The sequence below is a fragment of the Genypterus blacodes genome, unplaced genomic scaffold, assembly GCF_046128005.1.
Source record: "Genypterus blacodes isolate CSIRO-AG114 ecotype Tasmania unplaced genomic scaffold, CSIRO-AGI_Gbla_v1 ptg000157l_1, whole genome shotgun sequence".
NCBI lineage: Eukaryota > Metazoa > Chordata > Actinopteri > Ophidiiformes > Ophidiidae > Genypterus > Genypterus blacodes.
In genome coordinates, this window is record NW_027466958.1 from 877501 (window position 1) to 887500 (window position 10000).

Consider the following 10000-nt stretch of genomic DNA (forward strand, 5'->3'; position numbering starts at 1 on the left):
TCATTTAACCGAAAACTATTTTGGTTGACACACACAACACAGCATTTAGCAGCTTGAGAGCCTCATTTCTTCTTTCAGCTCCGTTCTCATGGCCTGCCAAGCAGAGAATCCTTAAACAAGACCAACACAAGTCAAGTATGCAATTACAGCCTCACCTGTTGACAAAACAACTCAGAGAAAGTAACATCCTGCCAAGTTTTGTGTTCTCAACCGTGTTGGCCCTTTCCACCTTCCTCCCCTGAGCACTCATCTTTCAACCCCCCTCTACCTCCCTCGCTAATGGCGCCTCAGTCAGTCGTGATGATGTGATGCAGCCTTAGTGAACTTGTCAAAATCTCAGATATCTCTCGCCAAGGTAAAAAAAAAAGAGCCTTGGTGGTCTGTGCTGATGGGAGAGAGGGAAGAGAAGACGAGAGATGAGAGGGAAGAGGAGGAGGTGAAGACTCATGGATCTGTGGGGTTTGAAGAGTTTTTTCTTCACTCTTGTTGCTCTGCTCTTTGTCTTTGCTTGAACAACAAATTTGACCTCAAGTAAAGGCAGCAACCACCTGTAGCCAGAGGCTGCACTCAGGTGGGCCACATGCATTAACCTGTCACCTGAGGGGTGGGGAGGTTTGGAACGACGGGCTGGGCCGAGCCGCTGAAGGTCGGGGCCACAAAGCCCCAGGAGGCATCTGGACCTTTGGTGTGAACAACAAGCAACAAGCCTTTGTCAGAGATCTGATGGCACAGATAGAGACTTCCTGGGAAATTGATGGTTAGAAGTATAGGAGGGGTCTGCTTGGTGCTAATTAAACACACACACACACACGCACACACGCACACACGCACACACGCACACACGCACACACACACACACACACACACACACACACACACACACACACACACACACACACACACACACACACACACACACACACACACACACACACACACACAGGGTTATAGAAACTGTAAATCCAAAGGAGCCTTGCTGGTCTGCTGAGGAGGTGAGAGGTTATTTGGTGATGAGTGTGTTTCTCATTTATCATAGAAGTCAATGAACACAAGAGCTGCTTTGATGAGCTGGCTGAGCACTTAACTGTACTTAAAAGTCTTTAGGAGTGATAAATGAAAACCTCCATCCTGTAATGTGGAGGGATTTATGGAGAAAAAGGACTTCAATAAATTCTAATTATCAAGGCTCATAAAACCCTACAGAAGGTTCAAAGTAGAGAGAAGGAGAAGATGAAGATACATTTGTTCTTACTCAAAGTCTATTTAAAATGAAAGGCAGAAGATTTAAGGATAATAAAATATTGTTTTAAAGGATGATAAAGAGGACTTGCAGGTTCCCTTAAATAACAACCAAATAATAGATTGTCCACCGAGTGGCGCTACAGCTGTTGGGCACTCTACGTTCTGTTCAATACTTACCTGGCAACGTCTCTAAAGTTCGCCCTCTTTTGGATGTGCCATTGAACGCACCTATAGGTCAGAGGGCAGGGGTGCTGGTAGTGCGGGGGCCCTTGCAGTCCCATACCTCAGCGACCATGATGGATGCAACAGCAGCCAGCCTCCAAGCTCACAGCCGGAATAACATTTCCTGTCCGAGGCCTTCTGCTTATTGCTTCCCTCTGCACCTGTACGCTGACCTGCCACCACCAGGAAGGATGAGGAGACGCCGCAGTGAGACGGGTCTGAAGTACTGAGGCTCACATCTGTGCAGGACTTACTGTGCCAGGCACGGTAGCTTCTGCACGCATGACAAGTCCTGACCCTGCATCATCATCCTTCGCTCACACAGAGCAGGGGAAATCCCAGAAAAGCCCTTCATAAATTGACCTGACATCTCCACAGAATGCCTCCAGCTTCCACCGTCTGACACAAGACACTTCACGCATTCAGTCTTTTCCTTTTTCTGCTTTTTGTTACAGAATCTCTTTTTTGGATTAAATGTATTCTGTTTTTATTCATTAGATTCATTCATATTCTGGATCCTCCCTCACTTATCCAGTGCTCTACTGAAACTCTCTGTCTCTCCCACCTGATAAGACTTTGTTGTTGTAGCCTACTGTTGTTCCTACCACTGTGAGGAGGTTAAGGGTTTAAGAAGTATTCTAAGTCTAAAATGAAAGCTGCATATCCCCAACGTTGTTCAACATAACTTCCAGAACCAGGAAATGGCTCTAAACCATTTAGTCTCTGATACAAACAGCCTGACAAATGAGTGACTGGATCAGAATCACATTCTGGGTAAATACCATGCAGACTTGTGTGTTCTTGTTTTCACTTGAAGACCTCTGTTCCAAAACCTTTGCAAGGCTTTGTTTGCGCCAAAAAAACACACACTGATCCACTTCTGCGCGGGGTGCATCACTGCTGTGCCCAACTGAGTGAAAACCTGCTCTTTCAGGTCTCAGGCGTCTCTTTGAGGCCCCTGTTACCTAAAGAGCCGGCTCCATTCTGATTGGATGAGGGTAACGAAAGTATTTAGGCAACAGAGTGTAAATATAGTCTCACACAAAGCAAAGAGAGAAACGCAGCCCGATGCCAGAGATCCTATCAGTCCACACCTCCCGGAGGATTTATGACTTTGATATCAATTTGAATTGCTGCCCTAAAGCAACACTAACTTCATGAATACACAATAAAACTACTGTCACTGGAAAATCAACATTCATAGCTACAATAAACCCTTTGATTTCTGCATTACAGCATCTTGAGCTTTTCTGTTGCATGTTTGTCTCCTTCTTCATCATCACCGCTGTCTTGGTCATCCTTCTCTCTTTCGCTCGCTCGCTCCCTCTCTCTCTCTCTCTCTCTCTCTCTCTCTGTCTCTCTCTGTTTAGTGTGTACCCCCCCCCCCCCCCCTGCTAACAACCACACCCTGCAGGCAAGAACAAACTTTATGACTCTTCTTCAGAAGTCTGGCAGCCCTAATCCTGCCCCGGCTCAGGACACAGAGAGACACTTTGCTCCTCAATTCCCCACCGCTTGATCCCCCATATTATTCTCTCTTTAGCGGCGGGGAAGAAAAGGGCAGAGCCGAGCGAGGGACCTAGAGCCAGAGATAAAGAGATGGAGGGTGGAGGGGACAAAGAACAAAGAGTGGGAGAGAAGGTGCCCCCGCGACTCTGCCAATATGAAAACAGGGAAAATTCGCCTTTGCCAAGATCTATATCTTCTGTTTTTGAAGTCAGGGATGATAGAACTCAACTGGGATTGAAGCTTTCATGCTGTTATTACGTACCTCGATGAAAGACGGGTGAGGAACGCAAAGAGAGGGAGATGTGGGAGATGTGGACTCACGTTGAGGAGGACAGGCATCCTCCCATATCAAAGCCAGTGGTGGGACCTGCAAAGAGAGGAAAATTATTCCTAAAGAATGAGGAAATACTGGAGCACTTTGATCTCACATGCAGTTGCAGGAGCTTTGACACAGGAGGAGCTGACAAGATGCCCACAAGATGTTACAAATCAAAGAGGGGGAACGAGGGAGGTGAAGAGATTTCATGTTTCCCTCCTGATGTTTTGATGTCTCCGTCCTGAGAGCCTGAAAGGATCCAGCAGCATCATGCCAGGAAAGAAATATGAATTTTGATAGGAGGAAATAGTACGATGAAAGCCAATTTAGTCCGAACATATGTGGGAACATGAGTGTGTGTTCTTCTGTGTGTGTTCCACGCTCCTCACAGGGCCGTGGATGTGGGGGCTTTGTCCCAGCAGAGACAATACGAAGCCCCCTCTGGTGAGAGCATCTTGAAGGAATCTCGATCCAAGCCGGGCACCTGACGGCCGGACAAAGCAGGGGTCAAGGGGTCGTGAGTCAAAGGTCGTGAGAGGAACCCTGATGTGGAGGAAGAAGAAGAAGAAGAAGAAGAGGGGGAAGAAGAAGAAAGATCAGCGGATCACCTCAAATCATCCTGCCTCCCTGTTATTAACTGTCCGGCTCAGTAGGAGGCAGAATGGCAGCTGTTTCCATTTTATGGGGAAAAAGGTTTGTTTGATTTATGCAACAATCTCTTTCCGTTTCTGCCACTTCCCTCCCTCTACCTGCATGCCGTCGATGCCCGCTCGCCTCCCGTTTCCATATCTGAAGCGGCAGGTAGCTGCTTCGCAAGACGGCGGCTTCAACCGGCAGCAACAAGATCACCGTTAAATCCTCAGAAATCCTGAGTAATGACATCAACGGCTCTTTACCACAGAGGCGATAGAGAAAAAGTAACAGTCCATCTTTGTAATCTGAGTAACGGCCTAGACACCCTGACATGACAGACGTGTGTGTGTGTGTGTGTGTGTGTGTGTGTGTGTGTGTGTGTGTGACCGTCCGGCAGCGCACATGAATCGTTGCATTTATGTCACAAGTTCCTCCTAACCGACACACACAAACGCACATTAACCGATATAGGGAAGTCCTTTGTGCTGCACATCCACTCAGAGGAAGGCAAAGGGTTGGTTTATGGGTAATAAAGCAGCGCTGCATTGTGGTCCTTTAGACGGGTCACTGCATGGCTTTATGCAGACCTGAATGAAGCACATTTACTGGCCATGGCCATGTGATGCTCATTTATTTCTTTTTATGTGGGTTGCATGTCTTGAAGAGTCAACAAAGCCGTGTTCCTCCCGCGGCGCTTTGGCGAGCATTTACTGGACTGGAGATATTGTTGTATTTCATATGTGAATGAACTCCAGTGCTGCTGCCGTCTTGGCTCAGCTTCCTTTGAAGACGAGCCGACTGATCCGAAGCGGGACGAAGCAGGTTAAACAAAGAAGAGATGATGATTAACCGGTCCCATCCCGCTCCGCTGAACTGTCAAACTCTCAGCCGGCCGTTATGATTTGCAGGTCTCTCTTCTAAATAAGGCTTCTTCTTCTTCGTGCGCTCAAACATGCTTCTGATCACCAAATGCAATAAAAGCCAGTAATTCAAGTAATAAAAGCAGATTTACTGTTGCCCCAGTGCCCTCGTATCCCTCTGCCTCTACACCCACCTCTCCATGAGCCCTCTCAGCCTCTTGATGTCTTTCTTTTCCCCACTACCGACATGAATCAAACACAACTCGCTTTACTATCTGCAGAGAGAGGTCCATAATTCAAACAGGCTTAATTCCTTGGATGGCTGACCGAACCCAGCAGCAGGTTTTCCTCAAAAGTGGATACTTAACACAAAAAGCGATTGGGAGCAAAATAATTAACGCAAGCTGTGGTACTTTGTAAGAGAGGTAGAGGAGGAAGAATATAATGAATATTGCTGTTGCACACGAACCTGTGGAGGGTTCATCAGAGGCCAGTCTGCTCAAGTTTCCTCTGCAACTGTTCTGGTCAAGTTCTTATCTCCCTTTGACTGTAAGTCCTAGAACGGCTGTCTCTTCAGATCATCCTCAGTCAGGACCTTTACATTTTTACACAGCTTCTTAAAACCATGATTAAACTGAAATCAGCACTTTTAAATGTACGACGGCTCTGAGTAACAGATGATGCAGCTGATTTGCTCATGCATGCCTCAACCCCGATCCTACGTCAGCCACAATCCGTCAGGGCTTCTATCCTGCCATGTCATTAATTGATTTCGTGTGGGAACTTGGAATGTCAGCTGAAATAAATAATTACATGGCACATGAATGAGAATGAGTCAGTCACCTCCAACACACACAGTTTAGCATGCATGTAAACTTACCGAGATAATCCACAGACTTAATTCATGTGTGACTGTTATAGACACAAAACAAATCTTTGTTCTAGGAGGAGTCACACGGTAAATAAAGACAACAACAAAAGCATGTGCTGCCTGTTTAAAGGAAACTATTCTACTCTGGGGCTATGATACAATAAGACGCCATGACTGTGAAATCTAGACAGAAGGAAGGGAGTAAGCAGTACATGAGAACTGCAGGTGCTGTGTGTGTGTGTGTGTGTGTGTGTGTGTGTGTGTGTGTGTGTGTGTGTGTGTGTGTGTGTGTGTGTGCGTGTGCTTGTGTGTGTGTGATTAAGGTCGATGGCCGGTGAGGTTTGCGCAATTTAATGATTCTAAAAAAGGAAAATATAATTGTAAATAAAGACGGTGTCACTGAAAATTGGTCGATCCAGTTCTATTTCACCTCTATGGTTCCAGGTCCATCCATCATTTGTTGACAGATGTGACTGTGAACTCTCTGGGGTTCTAAAGAGTATCTTAGAGATCAGCATCCTTCACCTATTAGAATGTGAAAACAATAGTTTGCCATTTCAGAAGCAGAAACATAAAATATTCCAAAGGTTTTCCTCCTCAAAAATCTGTCCGTCCAGCTCCTTTACCTCGTCTCTTAATGGCTTTGCGACAAATGAGAACAAAGCGCAGAGGGATTAAAAGCAGAGAACATAAAAATAACTCTGATGAACAGACTTTGGTCACAGCTCCACGTGGCACGGAGCTTAATCTGCACACACAGCTCCCGTGTAAAATAGGTTGGAGACGAGCGATGGCTCTCAGTGGCATGTTTGGTCCCGTTTGGCTTAGACACTTTATGTAAGGTTACTTAGTTCCCTGCATTATTACTCTGGGTCACCAAGATACACGTTGTGCTGTTTGTTTCGTTATTATTTGTGTTGGTTGGCATGCTAGCTTGATGGCGGGAGGTAGTGGTGGCTAAAGCTCAGTGGCGTAGATTAGCTTTGGGGTAAAAAATCTTAGTTCTTTGTTGTGTTTTAAATGTGCGTGTTTTCATTTAGTCATTTCAGCCAGGTTAGCTCCAGGGAATGACAGCAGTTTGAACAAGCTAGCAGATGTAAGATGATTGCTGACTAGCTAACCACGCGATATATGTGCAACAGAGGAAGGTTTGTGTGAGAAAACAACACATCGGTTATTGAACTGAAATTAAAGTAATCAGGATCGGATTTGTTACACACTTCCAAATACAGATTTCATTTGACCCAACCTTCTCCAGCGACTCTATCAAAAACCAGAATCACATCCCCCCTCCTCCCTCACTTGTCCCTCGCTCTCTCCGGCCAGCCACGGCGCTTTTCTTCTCATTGTCTGACTACAAATGCGGCGTGGCAGCAGCAGGCCTTCAGCTCAGCCAAGCCAAAGACAAAGGCAGAGCTGCAGGGGACGGAGACGACGGCGGCGATGAAGGGAGAGGAGGTATTGTTGAGTGATTTGGGGTGGATGACAGCAGGATGCCTTTTTAGTGTGTGTGTGTGTGTGTGTGTGTGTGTGTGTGTGTGTGTGTGTGTGTGTGTGTGTGTAAGAAGATTATGACTTTAAAAAGCTGTGCTGAAGTCAAAGTGAATAGCAGAGCAGGAGGTGTGTGTGATTAAGAGGCTTGGGGAAATACTTGATAGCGATCAAGCAGATATTCCTTCGAGGCTACGGAGGGATCGAGACCCCCGACACCTCCAAGTCTGGTTCATGCTTCACGCAAGGTCAAAGTCATGGAACTCCAACAGCTGAATTTTAACCTTCTGGAGGCTAAAATCCATCCAGCCATCCATCACTCTGCACTAATTGTATCATTGGGCTTGTTGTCAGCAGTCTCCCACAGAATAAAGCAGCAGCCAAAGCTACACAGTGTAAGATAAATGTACTTCCTCCAACACACTTCTGTAGATCTGCATACTGCAGAACTTAAACCTGGTCTCCTCTGGTTGCCTAACAGTTCGCAGCAATCATTAAATGGCACCAGTGTCAAATCAGATAACGCCTGGTTGTGGCCAAAGTATCAAATTATGGTACAGACATGCAAGAGGAGAAAACCAGACTAGACTGCCATTGTGTGTTCTCACCCACACCTCTGTTAGTCTGTTTATCTCTCTCTCTTTCTTTCTCCATTGCCAGTCTTTCTTGAGACATTTTCAGTTCTTGCTTAAAACACTTCTCATCTTCTTTACAATCTTCTTTACAAAAGCAAAGTAAACTTTAGGCTTTTACAGGCCATAATTAAAGGTTTTCTCTTTTCATTTTCGTTCTAAATAGATTAAATCTGCCATTGTATCCATGTGTTCATTCATTCACTAAGTATTTAGCTTCAGGACGTGTGTGCACTTGTGTGAATCTCTGTGTGTCTCCATTCACTCTGGTTTACCTGAAGGCATCGACAAAGAAAACACTAAGCAGATAAACAACAGAGGAAATGACTTTGACCAACATGCAGAAATGGATTTGTTATGAAAAAACATTCAAGATGGGTCCTTGGTGTGAAACTTAGGAAAGTTCCTAAGGAGCAGTACCTCAGACTAGTGTCTAAGCAATTCTGTTGGACCAGATCGTTTGTTCAAATGCAGGACATTTTTTGTACTGAATCTGGAATTCTGAATTCAGTACTTAAACTGTGTGAAGCAAATTTCCACCAAAACCTCAAGGCTGGTTTTGGTCACAGTGTCAAATCTCCAGGCTCATGTTGACAATGCCGAACCTCAGCTTCCCTTGTTCCTGTATCCTGAGATTGGGTTGATTGTCTTTATAAAGCTTTGTGACACATGGAAAAGAAAGGACATGAGAGAGAGAGAGAGAGAGAGAGAGAGAGAGAGAGAGAGAGAGAGAGAGAGAGAGAGAGAGAGAGAGAGAGAGAGCGAGAGAAAGAGAGAGACATCATTTTTAATCAAGAGTTTGAGACAGGAAACATAACAAATTCATGTACGTTTACAACCTCATTCTGGGTCTTCTGAGTCCTAGTCTGGATTTGGATGTACGATTCTGGCAACTCTGATTTCCAGATAGTACATAGTTAGCACGCAACTGCTTTAGATGCCACACAATTTAGATCAATGCACTGAGTACACCATGATGTTCTAGTGTGTAATGTACCTTTGGGAGAGATGAGAGACAATGAATGAGACAAGATGACAGAAGCTGGCAGGCCTGAAGGCGTTTATCCAGAACAAGCACTGACCCAGAATCAGATACTTCTTTCAGCTCCTTGATGGCTGAGGTTATGAAAAGTGTGTTGGTAATCAGACCTTAGATCAGTGGCGTGTGTGTCTGAGTGTGTGTGTGTGTGTGTGTGTGTGTGTATGTGTGTGTGTGTGTGTGTGTGTGTGTGTGTGTGCGTGTGTGTGCGTGTGTGTGGTTGAGGATGGGAGAGAGCGACTCCCATGAGCTTATATCAGGTTGTACTTGACCTGCGGAGGGTTCAGCATTTTAGCTCGCATGCTGTTAATCTGCTTAACAGGGCTTTAGAGAGATGGAGTTTCCCCTCACTCACACACACACACACACACACACACACACACACACACACACACACACACACACACACAATCCCACTTTCATTCTCTCTCTCTCACACACAAAGACTCACTTTCACCACCCCTCCCCTCTCTCTCTCTCACTCACACACACACACACACACACACACACACACACACACACACACACACACACACATCCATACAGTATATACCCAGTGTATTCCAGCTCATCTGTTTTCATTTCCTCCCTCTCACCTTTCAGGTCGTCTCACACACAACCTTATCCCCAGCTGTCGTCCCCCCCCCCCCCCCCCCCCCCCCCCCCCCCCCCCCCCCCCCACACACACACACACAGGCCTACATTATATCCTCATGATTCTTTATCTACTGTACGTTCATATGTTGGGTATTTCACAGAAAGTCTGCCCAACACAACAGACTAACAAACTGCAGCATGTTGACTCTATGCAGCACATCAGACGGGCTGGAACCAAATCCCTCTGCGAGTGTGTACGTCTCTGCACACAATGTTCCCTTTGTGCACAAACACTCAATTATGAATTTCATGTATTTACACCAAGTAGACGCTCTGGTTTTGCGCTGGGCCAATGCCTACAAATAGTTTATACCAGGACCTCCAAGAGCAACATGCCAGCAAAGTGAGTTACGCAGAGCAACCTCAAGCTTGAATGAAGTCACCTCCACTGTCTGTCTGTCTGTCTGTCTGTCTCTCTGTCTGGCTGTCTGGCTGTCTGGCTGGCTGGCTGGCTGGCTGGCTGTCTGCATGGCTTGATTTTTCCCCACCGCAACCAGCCAACACTTGTTTGGTCCTCTGCTTGTTGTC